The sequence below is a fragment of the Helianthus annuus genome, chromosome 13, assembly GCF_002127325.2.
Source record: "Helianthus annuus cultivar XRQ/B chromosome 13, HanXRQr2.0-SUNRISE, whole genome shotgun sequence".
Lineage (NCBI taxonomy): Eukaryota > Viridiplantae > Streptophyta > Magnoliopsida > Asterales > Asteraceae > Helianthus > Helianthus annuus.
This window is the reverse complement of record NC_035445.2, coordinates 138,792,597-138,807,157: the sequence shown is the minus strand read 5'-3', so window position 1 is coordinate 138,807,157 and position 14,561 is coordinate 138,792,597. Positions and strand designations below refer to the sequence as shown.

The following is a 14,561-nucleotide window of genomic DNA, read 5'->3' as shown; positions in this document are numbered from 1 at the left end:
CACTTAGATACGTATTCGGCTATATCCTTTTTCATACTTATCCACCAAAAATTATTTCTTAAATCTTGGTACATCTTATTATTCCCTGGATGTACAGTATACCTTGATTTATGAGATTCTTCTAAAATCTTATTTCTTAATTCTCCTTGTTTTGGTACCCAAATTCGTTTCTTGTGGAATCTCCAAATTCCATCTTTTCTTTGTTCTAATTCCTTTAGGTAACCTTTCATTCCTTCGGCATCGTCCTTGATTGCCGTTCCCTGAATTTTCTTCAATTGTTCCATTAAATCTAATTGTAGATTTAACCTAAGAGCACAGACTCGCTTTTGCTTTTCATGATACTTACGACTTAAGGCATCTGCTACTACGTTTGCCTTTCCTTCGTGATATTGAATATCACAGTCGTAATCACCTAGGATTTCCATCCACCTTCTTTGCCTCATGTTTAACTCTTTTTGCCCAAATATGTGCCTTAAACTCTTATGGTCCGTATAGATAGTAAACTTACTTCCATACAGATAATGTCTCCAAATTTTAAGGGCGAAAATTATGGCTCCTAACTCTAGGTCATGAGTTGTATAATTTTCTTCGTGCTTTTTCAATTGCCTAGAGGCATACGCAATTACCTTTTTGTGTTGCATCAACACACATCCATATCCTAATTTTGAAGCATCACAGTATACTTCAAAATCCTCGGTTCCTTCGGGTAAAGCTAAAATTGGAGCATTCGTTAATTTGTGCTTTAGAATCCTAAAAGCTTCCTGTTGTCTAGATCCCCATTCAAACTTAACAGCTTTACAGGTCAGCTTAGTTAAAGGTACAGCTATTTTAGAGAAATCTTTAATAAATCATCTATAGTATCCAGCTAAGCCTAGAAAACTTCTAACTTCCATAGCTGTTCGTGGAGCTTTCCAATTTGTGATTGCTTCTATTTTAGCAGGATCTACGTGAATTCCTTTGTGATTCACCATATGTCCTAAAAATTGCACTTCTTGTAGCCAGAATTCACACTTCGAGAATTTGGCATAAAGCTTTTCCTTTCTTAACAATGTTAAGAGTGTATGCAAGTGCTCACAATGTTCCTCCTGACTTTTGGAATCAATAAGTATGTCGTCAATGAAAACGATCACAAATTTATCCAAGTAGGGTTTACAGATCCTATTCATCATGTCCATAAATGCAGCTGGAGCATTTGTTAATCCAAAGGGCATGACTGTAAACTCATAATGACCATACCTAGTTCTGAAAGCAGTTTTAGGTATGTCCTCCTCTTGCACTTTCAGCTGGTGATATCCTGATCTTAAGTCTATCTTAGAGAAATACCTAGCTCCTTGCAATTGATCAAAAAGATCATCAATCCTAGGTAATGGGTATCGATTCTTAATTGTAACTTTATTCAATTCCCTATAATCGATACACATTCTCATTGATCCATCTTTCTTTTTCACAAACAACACTGGTGCACCCCAAGGGGATGAACTAGGTTGTATGAATCCTTTGCTTAGTAATTCATCTAATTGCTTTTTCAATTCTAGCATTTCAGTAGGTGCTAATCGATAAGGTGCCTTAGCTATTGGTGTAGTACCTGGAATTAGATGAATTCTAAACTCTACTTCCCTATCCGGTGGTAAACCAGGTAATTCTTCTGGAAAAACATCTGGGTATTCTGAAACTATAGGGATGTCCTGGAGTTCCTTATTTTTAGTGTTAATGATTACAGAAATCATATACACCATTTCTTGTTTCCTTGAATAATTAGCCAATTTCATTACTGAAATGAATTTCAGTGGCTTTCGAGGTCTATCTCCTGAAATTAGAATTACTTCTCCTGTGGGGGTACGGATTTCTACGGAATTCTTATCACACAGGAGTCGAGCATGGTTGGCTACTAACCAATCCATTCCTAACACTACATCGAATCCGGCTAATTTCATAGGTAACAGGTTTGCAGAAAACTTATGACCTAACAATTCTATCTTTCCTTCTTGCAAAACCTTGTCTATGTTGACAGAATTTCCATCTGCCGTTTCAACAGTAAAGATCTGCCTAAGGGTAGTTAGAGGTAAGTTAAGAGCTTGGCGGAATGCAGTATTAATGAAACTTTGGTTTGCACCAGAATCAAATAATACTTTTGCATAGACGTTATGCACTATAAACGTACCCGCTATCACGTCTGGAATGAGTTCAGCTTCTTGAGTGGTTAGCTGGAATGCTCGTGCATTTTTCTTAGTAGTTCCTTCGGTCGTTTTAGCTCTATTGTCTGCTGGTTTAGCTAACTTAGGACATTTAGACTGGAAATGTCCTGTTTCTCTGCAGTTATAGCAAATTCTTGTTTTCCTTCTGCAGTCTTCTTCCCGATGTCATCTTTCCTTGCAAAAGTTGCAAATTACATTGCATTGTCCATAGTGTTTCTTCTTGCAATTTCTGCAGAAAGGAGGTGATGAGGATTGCCCTGTTCCCCTCTTTTTGAACTTATTATTACTATTACCCACGCGAAATCCTTGGGTAATCTTCTGAGCCAATTCCTTCTTGCGATCTTCCTCTCTGGTGCGGATTAGTTCATCGGTTAAGGTATTAGCTAATTCCACAGCATCGTCAATCGTGCGTGGTCTCGCAGCTTTAACGATGTTACGGATTTCTCCAATTAATCCCCAAATATAACGGGAAATGAGTACCGGTTCTGGCGAAGCCAGGGAAGGTACCACTCTCGCATATTCGAAGAATGTCGAAGTATATCCTCGACAGTCTACACCTATCATACGATGGCTCAGGAACTTGTTTGCCATTTGTTCCTTCTCGTATTCCGGACAGAATTTTCTTTCTACAAGACTCTTAAATTCTTCCCAATTCATCGCATAGGCCATCCTTCTTCCTTTTGCTTGTAGTACCGTGTTCCACCATTCTAGCGCCCCTTCTTTGAACAAGTTTAACGCATACATCACTTGATCTTCTTCAGCACATTTACTTATTGCAATTACTGCTTCGGTTTTCTCTAACTAACGCAGTGTTGCAGTTGCCCCTTTATTACCTGCAAATTCTGCGGGTTTACAGGCAAGAAATTCTTTGTAAGTGCAACCAGGTGTTGCAGCTTTCATTTTCTTAGGGAGTGGGGCCTGTTGCGGATCATGATCGTCATGATTACCGCCTCCATTTATGCTGTTACTGCCGTTATCTTCCGGAGTACGTTTACTAGGAATTAATTGTGGTTCGGCAGGTTTCTGAACAGCAGCCACAATTTCTGGAATAGCATTGGCTATCCCTTGAGCAATAAAGTGCTCAATATCTTGTCTAGTTATATATTGATCTTCCTGATTTTGTTCAGACTGATTTACTTCATTAACTAGTTCACTATTAGCATTTTCCATCTGCTAATTAGTATTAATAAAATTATTAGTATCTAATTATTGATAACAAAATCACAGATAAACACATAGAGCAATATAACATGCAAGCATAGCCAAAATTGTCGATATCTCGACTTCTGTTTTGTTTTATATCTTATACCTGCTTCAATACACACTTTTTATCTTACAGTGTTTTATTGCCCATTTTACAGAGTCAGTTTTACTATATTAGTTATAATACAAACAAACTTCTCCAAACCCCTCCTGTCTTTTGGTTCACTGGCAGTTTCAGTAACGACGCTCCCTCTCGTCGTACTTCCAAGAGATCTGCTCCCCTATTTCCCGGATCCTATTCCCGGTGCCTATCAGTTCTTCACCAAACTGACGTAGTTCAGCTAAATTTTCACAGCTCATTGGCGGATTAGGGATAGGTTCTGGATCAAACTGTGGGAGAAAACTATAGGGACTATTGACTATATTTTGGAATTGCCAGTCATTGGTCCACCATTCCTCCATTTGGCCTAATGTTCGGGTGTGAACTAGTGGGTCTGGAATAGCTGGTCCTAGGTTTACTGGGAATTGGGCTGTAGCAGGATAAGAGAAGAGATTATCGTTGATAGGCTCTAGTATATCACAATTATCCAGTAGGCGGTCTATTTCGTCCTGGAATGTGATTTCTTCAGGCTGTTTAGAGCTTTCTCCGATCTCTATTCCCTTTTGCTTTAGGTCTATCCCTATTTCTACTGGTTTGGAACTTTCTCCGGTTTCTATTTCTTTTCCCTTGCTCACACTCACAGGGTTTTCTATTTTAGGGATTCTCCTAGGTTTCCTTCTGCGCACTTTTCGCCACCCTACATATCTTCTCCTCTTTTTAGGTTTTGCTTTTTCCAGCGGTGGAACTTAGAATTCCAGAGGTTCCTCTATGTCAGCAATGTAACCAGTGAAGTTGTGGGAGACTTCAATTGGTACAGGATAGAGGTTGAGGTTCTGAAACGCCTCGGATAGCTCACTCATGCTGTGTAGTATATATGCAAATTGCACAAAAATGCCAAGTTAAAACTTTGGAACAAAGTTTAACAAATAAACATTTTTATTGCACACCAATTTGTACAATATAACAGCAAACAGAACACACTCAGATTTATTTTTTTATTTACTGGAAAGTACTTATTTCTAGATTTAGAATTTTAAAGATTTGCATTTTCTGCTACAGTAGCGAGCAGATACAGATTTGCCCATTTTTCTTCTAAGTTATTTTCCCCTGGTGGATTACTGTTAATTTCCTGAATTTTCGGGTTAAACCTCACTCTCTTGGTTTGGGGTTTCTTTTTCTCTTGACCCTTCCTAATAATCAAATTCCTTTTCTCCGGTGTAAGTGGGTTTTCATAATTTGCCTTACGGACAAAGATTCCTTCCTCTAACTTGACGGAAGATTTGGAGGAAGAGGTTTTCTGTTCTTTAGGTGTACTATCCAATTTGCGGTAGATAGCAGAAATCTTTTGTTTACCCATACTTTAATTTTAACAATTAATCAGTTAATAGCATATATTCACAGAATGACAAATAAAATTTTCCTAAATACTTAAATTAAAATAGTGAGCTTAATCAGTAAGCTTAAAACAGTGGCTCTGATACCACCTTTTCCTGTCACGGCCCCCCGACCCGGTTTGACCCGTTTCAGGAGCCGCGGGACAGGAATCCCGTGGTATTTAATTTAGGCGACAGCGAAAGTCTTTTTAAAAACAGGATCTTTCAATAATTTAAACTGCTCGTTTCATAACTTAGGGATAAATTCCCGAAATTTACAATAAGATGATTTCTCAAGGAAATCTTTATTTTCAAAACATGTTCATTTATTTATTTACATTGAGCCACTTTTCTAAGCTGGGAGTGCTCCACGGCACTTTTCTTTGCTCATACCAGATCACCTGAAACATGTTTGAAAAAGGTTTTGTCAGCGGGGAAATACTGAGTGAATCATTCATTTTACTGAAAACGACACATTTGTTATAATCTACAGTATTAAGGGGAATTACAATGTTTCTGATATCAAACCAACTACCCACAGTATTTGTCACTCGACCATCCATTGGCTAGCCCATTTGTCCAATGGTGTCTGTGACTGTGGTCAGATCACCCCTTGGCCACCCGTTTGTCCAAGTGTGACGGGAAACAAGTAATGTATACAAAACCCCACATACTGGCTGTAACTTGGTGATTACATAGACTTAATCACTGTAACTATAACTTTGAAAATACTTTGGAGTTTTGTAAAACAGTTGATAAAAAGAGAATGACTCACAAACTGTGAGAAAAGAGTTTATAAAAGGGGAATGACTCACATTACAGATTTACGAGCAGAGTATAAGCTTTACTGATTAGCCTTTTAACCTAATTTAAATAACAATGCACACACAAATGGGATTAGTAACTAATTCAGCAGTTACGTCAATTCACGAGATTAAACCCTCACAACTATTATCAAGTGCGATACTTAATAATCCAATGGATTCACAACGAATGACAGAGCATAGTCCGAATTCGAACAGTACTCAAACATTCAAGTTGAAATCACAATGAATAACAAAGAACAAGCTCAATTTGAGCAGCACTCGGACAATCGTTGGATAGTTATAATCGATCGGACGTTGAATCGTAATAGCGATCGAGTTATTACCCTGATTGCGGCAGCACCTCGTGATCGTGTGTGTGTTTATTGTAATATAACAGCCTTAACTCGACGTATACAGAAGGTATAAACGTCGTTTCAACTCCTCTGTGCAAGTTCCAAGGTCGGCTATTTATAGTAATTTTAGGGTCTCCCTTACGGACCGTATGCCTGACCCCTTACGGTCCGTAAGCTAAGCAGTCTAATTCATAGGCTGCCTAGACTCGGGACTAGCCTTGGTGACTCAAGAATTTAACCAATCAGAACTGTGCAACATTTTAATTTAGATAATTATCAGCTAGGGTTTGCCCCCCTCGAGTTTTAGGGGCCCTAATCCAGATTCTGATTATTCTGAAAATTTTAGGGTTAGTGCAGAATTACTTGGGTGTCTCAATTAGGGTTTTCTTATTACTAATTATTGTCCTAACTATTGATTTTAGTGGCAGTTGTTACAAACCCTGCCGAAGGAACAGATAATAAAAGCCAAAGCTGGATCAGAGCAGTGGATCCATAATAAGCAGATGTTTGGTTGCAAGTCTCTCCCCTTGAAAGTGGTTTGAACATCTGCTGACCTCCTATCTGCTGATCATGCAAACTGCTGACCTACAACTGCTGATCAAGTCAAAGTCTGATTGAAGAACTAAAGCTCTGTTGCTCAATCTACTGCCTTGTTTCAAGCACTGCTGATCATGAAAAGTACTGCTGGGTTCACAGCCGTGGAAGGATGCAGCAGCAGTTTATGCTTACTTTATGTATTGAATTGTAACATCAGTAGTTAGCATAGCAGTTTTTGTATAGATCAGAGGTTAGAGTTTGTTAGGAGGTTAGATGTCACTTTCATGGTGACGTCAGCTTAGATGCTCAGTGGTTTTCAAGTGCCTATAAATAGAACAGTACTCTGTACTGTTCTGTTTAGCTCTTTTCACCATCGTCTTCCTGCACGAACAAACACTGAGCTCGGGCTGAGGGGGAGTTTGCGAATCATACATGCATTGTAATCAGAGTTTAAAAATAAATTTAATCATTTGATTCTGTGTTGAAAATGTATGATTGAAAGCATTTCTTCTGTTTGATTATGAAAAGTTTGCTTCCATTTAAATTCCGCTGCACTACTCTTTCATTTATTCATCTAAATTCAAAGATAAATCACAATCAATCCAAACTCAGATCCAAACAATTGGTATCAGAGCTTGGACAGTCAAATTTGATTTAACAATCATTTTGACGTAAATAGTTCAGCTCGAAATTGTTGATACTGATAGTTTGTTCGTTGTGTTGAAAAACAGAGTAAGGTTTAATCACCGATAAAGTTGATTAATCAGTACCTGTAAAACAACCAGGATGTCATCACAGTCTCAAGATCATAAGAATAACATTGGCTCGCTTTTTAAACCTCCTATGCTTAAAAGAAATGAATACAACATCCGGGAGAGAAGGATGTGTCACAATTTTGCTCAACAGAACACTGGATGTTGGAGGTCTGTTGTTTTCGGTCCTCATGTTCCTATGGTGCCAAGTGCTGAGGACACCAAAAAGTTCGTTCCTAAACCAACTGAAAATTATACTGAATCTGATTTTCAGAGGTTCGAACTGGATGCCAAAGCATTTAGCATCATAGCCTCTGCATTGCCCAATGAAATCTATGCTGGGCTGTTACACTGTAACAGTGCCAAGGAATTATGGGATGCATTGAAGGAACAATTTGGGGGGGGGGGACAGAAGAGGTTATCGAAAACAACAGGGAAATTCTGAATCAGCAGTATGAAACATTTTGTCACATCAAAGGGGAATCACTAACCCAACAATTTGAACGTTTCAGTTGTCTCATCAGTGAATTATGGCTTGTTAAGGTTACATTTCCAAATGCAACCCAAAATAGCAGGTTCCTTAGATCACTGCCAGAAAAATGGGACACAATTGCTTTTGTCACCAGAAATTCAGCTGAGTTCAAAGATCTGACCCTGACCCAACTCCATAGTAGACTCCTGACCTATGAAAGGGAGTTAAACCAGAAAAGGAAGTTGCAAGAGTCTGGTAAAGTTGCTGATGACTATTCATTTGGCAGCACAACTCTGTTTGGTCAGGAAGAATCTGGTAGCAGCAGTAAGGATCAGAGTTATGATCACTTTATTGACATAATTGCTGGGGGTAATTTTAACAACTCTGATTCTCACTCTGCAAATTATGCTTTCACTGCAAATACTGAAAACCAGATGTCAGACAATTTGTGCTTTGAGCTGAATGATTTGCAATATTTTGATCCCACTGACTTAGAAGAGATGGACATCTTGCATCAATTGGCTTTGCTTAGTGTTAGAACAAGCAAATTCTACAAAAGAATAGGGAGAAAATTCCCAGGACTTCATGGGAATTTAAGGGTGGGGTTGGATAAATCAAAAATCAAGTGTTTCAAGTGTAATAGGCTAGGTCATTTTGCTAGGGAATGTAGGAGTCAAACCACTGGTCCCATAATCACTCACCCTGGCTCAAACCCTAGACCACAACAACAAAACACTGTGCACTATACCCAATATGCCCCTGCAGCACATGTTAACACTGCTCATTATGCTGCTACCCCTGTGCCTGTGCATTATGTTCAAACCACTGTTCCACAAATTCAGTATGTTCAAGCCCCTATTCCTCAGGCACAAGTGCAACCTGCTGCACCTCAACAAGCTGCTCCAACAGTGACACAACCAGATCAGCAAAGCTTTTTCACACAAGGCTTTGTTGATTGGAGCAGCATGCCTGATGAACTTGGTGATGAAAATTTTGCACTCTATGCTTCTAATGATACTTTTGATGATGAATTTTGTTTGATGGCATTAGAGTCAATACCAGAAGGGGTTGAAACTAAAGGTGAACAGCTAAGTGCTAAAACAGTGGATGAAGTTGCTGAAGCAGTGGTTACTGCAGTTGCTGGTGAACTACTGCTGGGAGAAAATTCAGAAACCCTGCTTGAACCACTGTCTGACCCTGGTCCAAAGAAGACAAAAAGGAAGAAGAAAAGAAGAAAGCTAGTGAAGAAGAAGTTAGAGCTGATGAAGAAGGTGATCATCAATGTGACTGTGCCATGATGGCTGCTGCTAAGGTATCACCTCAAGTTCTTGAAAAACTGTGTTCAGACAAATGTATTATTGCATTTGCTAACATTAAAGAGGTAAATGAAAACCTTAGGAATAAAGTCCTATCTGATGAAGTCAAATTTGAAAAGTCATTAAAAGAACTTAGAAACAAATTGACTGAAAAGGATAAAGAGATCAGCAGTTTAAAAGAAGAGCAGAGCATAACCAAAACTCAACTCCAAACTATGGTAGAAAAATACCAAGTTTGCAAAAAGGAGTTGGAGTCTACCTAGATCACCTGTGAAAGATGGGTGGAGTCTTGTAAAGGGTATGAGGTTATGCTTGCAAAACAGCTTGAAAGCAATGTTAAATTTGGTATTGGACATAGAAAATATGATGATCTTGAAAACACTGCTGGAAAACAAGCTGGTTCAACTGAGATAATTCCAACCAACAAAAATGGCCAAGAGGTTAAAATAACCGACAAACTTGGTAACAAAATTACTCTGGAAAGATCTGTGGGATCTTGAGGAAATTGAGAAATACCAATTTAAACCCACATGGTCTGATGAGTGTGATATCCTGGAAAATTTCAAACCAGTGGATTTCATAACCACTGGTGGTGTAAAAGCTCCAAAAGCAAGAATCATTCCTATCAAAGATATCCCAACAGAGGTTCAAAACTTTGTTGCAAAGGAATCTGAGAAAAGGAACACTACAAGAAATTGGGGTGTTTACCTACACATAATTTACCTACACATGTAAATGTGTGGGTATTTACCTACACATGTTTGTATATGTGTGTGTAATAGTTGATGATATATTTTCATAATAATTAACACTTAATATGTGTTGGTAATACATTTTAACCACAGTTGGTGTTGGTGGGAAAATTTCCCCCCCAAAATTGCCTACACATGTAGCAAATTTCCGTCATGTGTAGCTAAATTATCTACACATATGTAAAAAAACTAATATATATGTAGGTAAATGATTATGTTTACCAACACATAAGAATTTAAAAAAAAATATGTAGATAAACTAAGTTAATATATACTTTTTTTTATTTTGATAATGATGTGGCAAATTAAATACCTACACATGAGTAAAAATGTACAATATATGTAGATATTACATACCTATAAAGTAAGTAAATATATATTTTTAGATGATGTGACAAAACAAATACCTACACATATTTAAAAATGTACAATATGTGTAGATATTGAATACGTATAAAATAAATAATTAAATCTTTTTTAAGATGACGTGGCAAAAAATACCTACACATATTTAAAAATGTACAATATGTGTAGATATTGGACACATAAAAAATAGAGTAATTTACATATATCCCCTTATTAAAGTCACTTATTATATATTTACTCAATCCTTAAAATCAACTACATATTTTCCCTCCCTAACCCAATGTTTTAAAAACTGGTAAATACCGGCCATTAATACCGGTATTACCGTTTTCGGATGTAAATCCGGTCCGAAACACCCCGACAAGTAGAAGAAACGGGATAGACTTTGTACCGCCGGTAAAACCCAGTATACCGGTTTGAACCGTTATACCGGTACCGTCTCAAGTCTGTTTTTGGGTTAGGATTTACTTTTTATCGTCCCATCTCCATGTTTACTTTTAGATTTAACCTAACAACTTTTAGTATTTTATCTCCATCGATCAAAATTCAAAACTTGCTTCATCACTACATCCATTCGTGACTTGTTCCAGACTTCCATCACCCCATCGTTCGTTCCAGATTTCCATTTTAATCCAATTTTGGATTATTTTTTAAGTTAATGTTGTAATTTATTAAATAACTAGGGTAATAGTCCGCGCGTTGCGGCGGTACATATCGTGAGCATTAGATCGGTACTGGTTTGGGTCGGGTCGTTACAGTACTTGAACGATACATGCACTCGGTATAGAAATCAGCAACTATTTTACATTGACAGAAAATGATTAAAGCGAACATCGACACCAGCACTCATGTTCGATATAGAAAGCAACACCTGTTTTACATCCACATAGAACTATAAAAATGAACATCAGACTAAACATCGAGTTCGATAGAGAAATTAACACGTGTTTTACATCGACATAAAACAATAAAAAACGAATATCGATACCAGCGTCGATTTTATTCGAACGATATCGAACGGTTTATATCGTGAAGATACTGGTACCCAATTCAATTATCGTAACAGAAAGGAGTAATGTATTATTAAAATATAAATAAATGCTTAAAATTAGAATAAAAATAAATAGATAAATACTTAAGAAACCAATAAAATATAAATAAATATTTAAAAGATCTAAAACACTATTCATCAAGAGTTTTGTTTAATATTTATAATATAATAACTAGTGTGTAACCCCCGCGTTGCGGGTGGGCAACAGTAAAATCGTGTCAAGTAGCAAGCATGCGAGGACTAAAACAGTGAAAAATCGTAAAAAAACCACAAACTTTTACCGTCACGTGATGTAAAGACAAACACAAACACACACTTATACCATAACTTGGTGTAAACGTAAAAAAATCAAATTTATTCCAAGAAAGCTTTAACTTTAATCACAAAAAAGGCAAAACTTGAATGACCAAAATTAAAATATATAAACCCAAGAGATTGAAAATGAATAAAAAGTACTTGACTATAGAAACATTGAAAGACAAAAAAATACACAGATCATGATCCTACCATCCATCACTTCACATGGATCATGATCCTAGCGTCCATTACTCTTCACACGGATCATGATCCCTATTAGACACTCGCCAGATCTCATTTTCAAAAGCTTCCAAAACATTTCCCCCAAATTGTCAAATTCCTCTCTCTGCATTTTCAAATTTTGAATTCCCAAATGAAAAGAGAGGAGAGGGGGACAGAGAGAGAACGAAAAATAGAGAGAGAGAGAGAGGCGATGAAAAAGGAGAGCCGACTACCTTAGGGTTTATGTCACCAAAGCAGAACAAATGACGGCTAGGGTTTCACGTCTAATCCCGACGACGACGGTTAAGGTTGCTTTTCCGGTAGCAACATAAGGAGGCTGAGGTGATGAGCAGAAGTGCGGATGAATGACTGTTATGGTTCACTAGGGTTAATAGCCGCCACCCATGTGACGGATAGAATCATTAATTCCTGTTGAAATATCTGCTGGTAAGTTTGAGTTCTACGAAATATGACTTTAGGTGACTGCCTTTCAAAATGTTGATCTGTTAATTGTGTTAGATCGATTCTGTCTGCACTTTCTTGGTTTTATATAGTATGAAAGTATTGATTTGAGAGAAAACAATGTTACAGTGAAAGTATTGTTTAGATCGATTCCGTCTGCACTTTCAAAATGTTGATATGTTAACTCACTTGCAAGTGTTATGAAGAGATGCTGGGATGTCAATCCGAACAAGAGGCCAGAGATGGACGAGGTTAATCTACTTTTTAAAATTTTTCTTGTGTGTTGTGTAACTTGTGTTTATGGTGGAAATGTCTCTTGAAATAACTATAGTGATTATTCATGTATAAACTGAATTTTACTGGTCTAAAATGATTTCTTAAATGAGTTAATCTTATGATCTGTATAGTTTATCTTGCTGAATTTTAGGAGGACATATGGATACCAAAGCAATTGGAGAAATAGGGTCTTTGGTTTTCATAAAGCAAGGTGCTGAAGTTGTGGGTAATTTTGTCCTTTTATATTTTTTTTACTCATTTGACTCATTTAAAATAAAAGCATAACAAGAATCGGCATATTTATATGTAAATGTGTTTGACTTTCAACTTTTAGTCATGGTTGTTGGCAATAACTCTAATTTGTTATTGTTTACTATAATTTTAGGCACTACGGTTGTTGGCAGCAGCTCTGGCCAGCTTGCGAACCATTATGAAGACGGAACCAGGGCCCACATGAAGGCATTCAGGTCCCGGTTACTAGCATATTACTGCAAGTGATGTCGGAAGCGCACCAACAAAGACTGCTGTGAAAAAAGATCAAGTAATCCGCCAGCTGTCATCACGGTTGAGTGAAAAAAGTTGTGTGATAAACGAGTTAACTAACAGAGTCAAAGAAAGAGAACAACAAATTAGGAAGATATCAGATTGTGCAGCGGGTGCGTTTGTGGTTGTGAACCGATGGTTTCCTGAGATTAAAGACGGTTTAAATAAAGCGCTGATGCAGAAAGACGCGGAGCTTGAATCAAGGTGAATTTTCTCTTTAATTTATTTTATTTTATTTTGTCTTAGTTAAAAATGATTAATTTAAATTTGAACCCTAATAGTTAGAATGATAGAACCAGTATATAGTTTTCTAAATAACACCTGCTGGTCAACATGCTGTTTCAAAGTGTTTTGAGTCTGCGCGATCGATTCTGAGGTTGATTTAGTAACTAATATTACACTAAGGCTTGACGAGCCTGATGAGCTTCACATGCCAAGCTCTAGCTCGGGCTCGATAAATATACAGACTTAATTTTATGCTCAAGCTCGGCCCAGCTTGTTTCGAGCCGCTCAGCTTGTTTGCACCTCTAATTTTAGCAAGATTTTGCATGAAAAAAGGAGTATTTGTGTTAATAATTTGGGAATTTTTGTTTGTGCAGGTGAAAACATGGGCGAAGCTATTGAACACGTTTTGCACAAGCAGAAAGCTTGAGCTCGAACTGCTTTACAAAGTTCAAGTTCAGTGTTACAAAGATACGAAGCTAATGAAGTTGTTCCCTGAAGTTGTGAGGTCTCTTTATGACCAAGACGTTCTTGCTGAAGACACGATACTTCATTGGGTCGCTAAAGGAACCAACCCGAAAGGAAGGTATGTATTTTTTATAGTCTCACGCAAAATTCATTTGAACTCGATCATAAGAAACAAGACTTTAGAGATCCTGATTTTTACGGTGCAGGCAAAGCTTTGTGAAGGCATTGGAGCCGTTTGTGAAGTGGCTGGAAGAGGCAGAAGAGGAGGAATAGATATTTGTCTATCTTTTCTCTTTAATTCTAGTTTTGTTTTGTTTGTTTTAGTATTTAAATTTCTATAACTAGTACTTTTATTTGGTTGTTTGTAAGATTAATGTTTATTAGTTTAATTAAGAATCTTAATTTGTTCACGTATGTTTCCATAATGCTTTGGTATTTGTTTGTACATATTGAATATTTTTATCTACATATAGTGTGGTTAATGTCTACACTTTAAAATATATTTACCAACACATCAACCTTTTTTCAACACAAATTAAAATCAATACCTACACATCTTCAACATTTACCTACACATAATATTATTTTTACCTACACATAAGATTACTTTTACCCACACATATATTCATGCCACGTCAACTGCCATGTCGGATGCCACGTCAACTGCCACATTGGATGCCATGTCATATGCCATGCCAACTGCCACGTCGGATTCCACGTCAGCTGCCACGTCAGATGTCTTCTAAACAAATTGTTGTACTTTTAACCACACATATAAATGGCTTTTAGCCACAC

At 37.3% G+C, this 14,561-nt stretch overlaps 1 long non-coding RNA gene across 1 annotated transcript; it reads left to right on the top strand.

Moving 5' to 3' along the window:
- Nucleotides 1-13,017: 13,017 nt before the first annotated feature.
- LOC110903280 lies at nucleotides 13,018-14,213 on the top strand. Its single transcript, XR_002571813.2, has 3 exons — nucleotides 13,018-13,280; nucleotides 13,676-13,884; nucleotides 13,973-14,213. It is a non-coding gene; the product is annotated as an uncharacterized LOC110903280 (long non-coding RNA).
- Nucleotides 14,214-14,561: the final 348 nt, after the last annotated feature.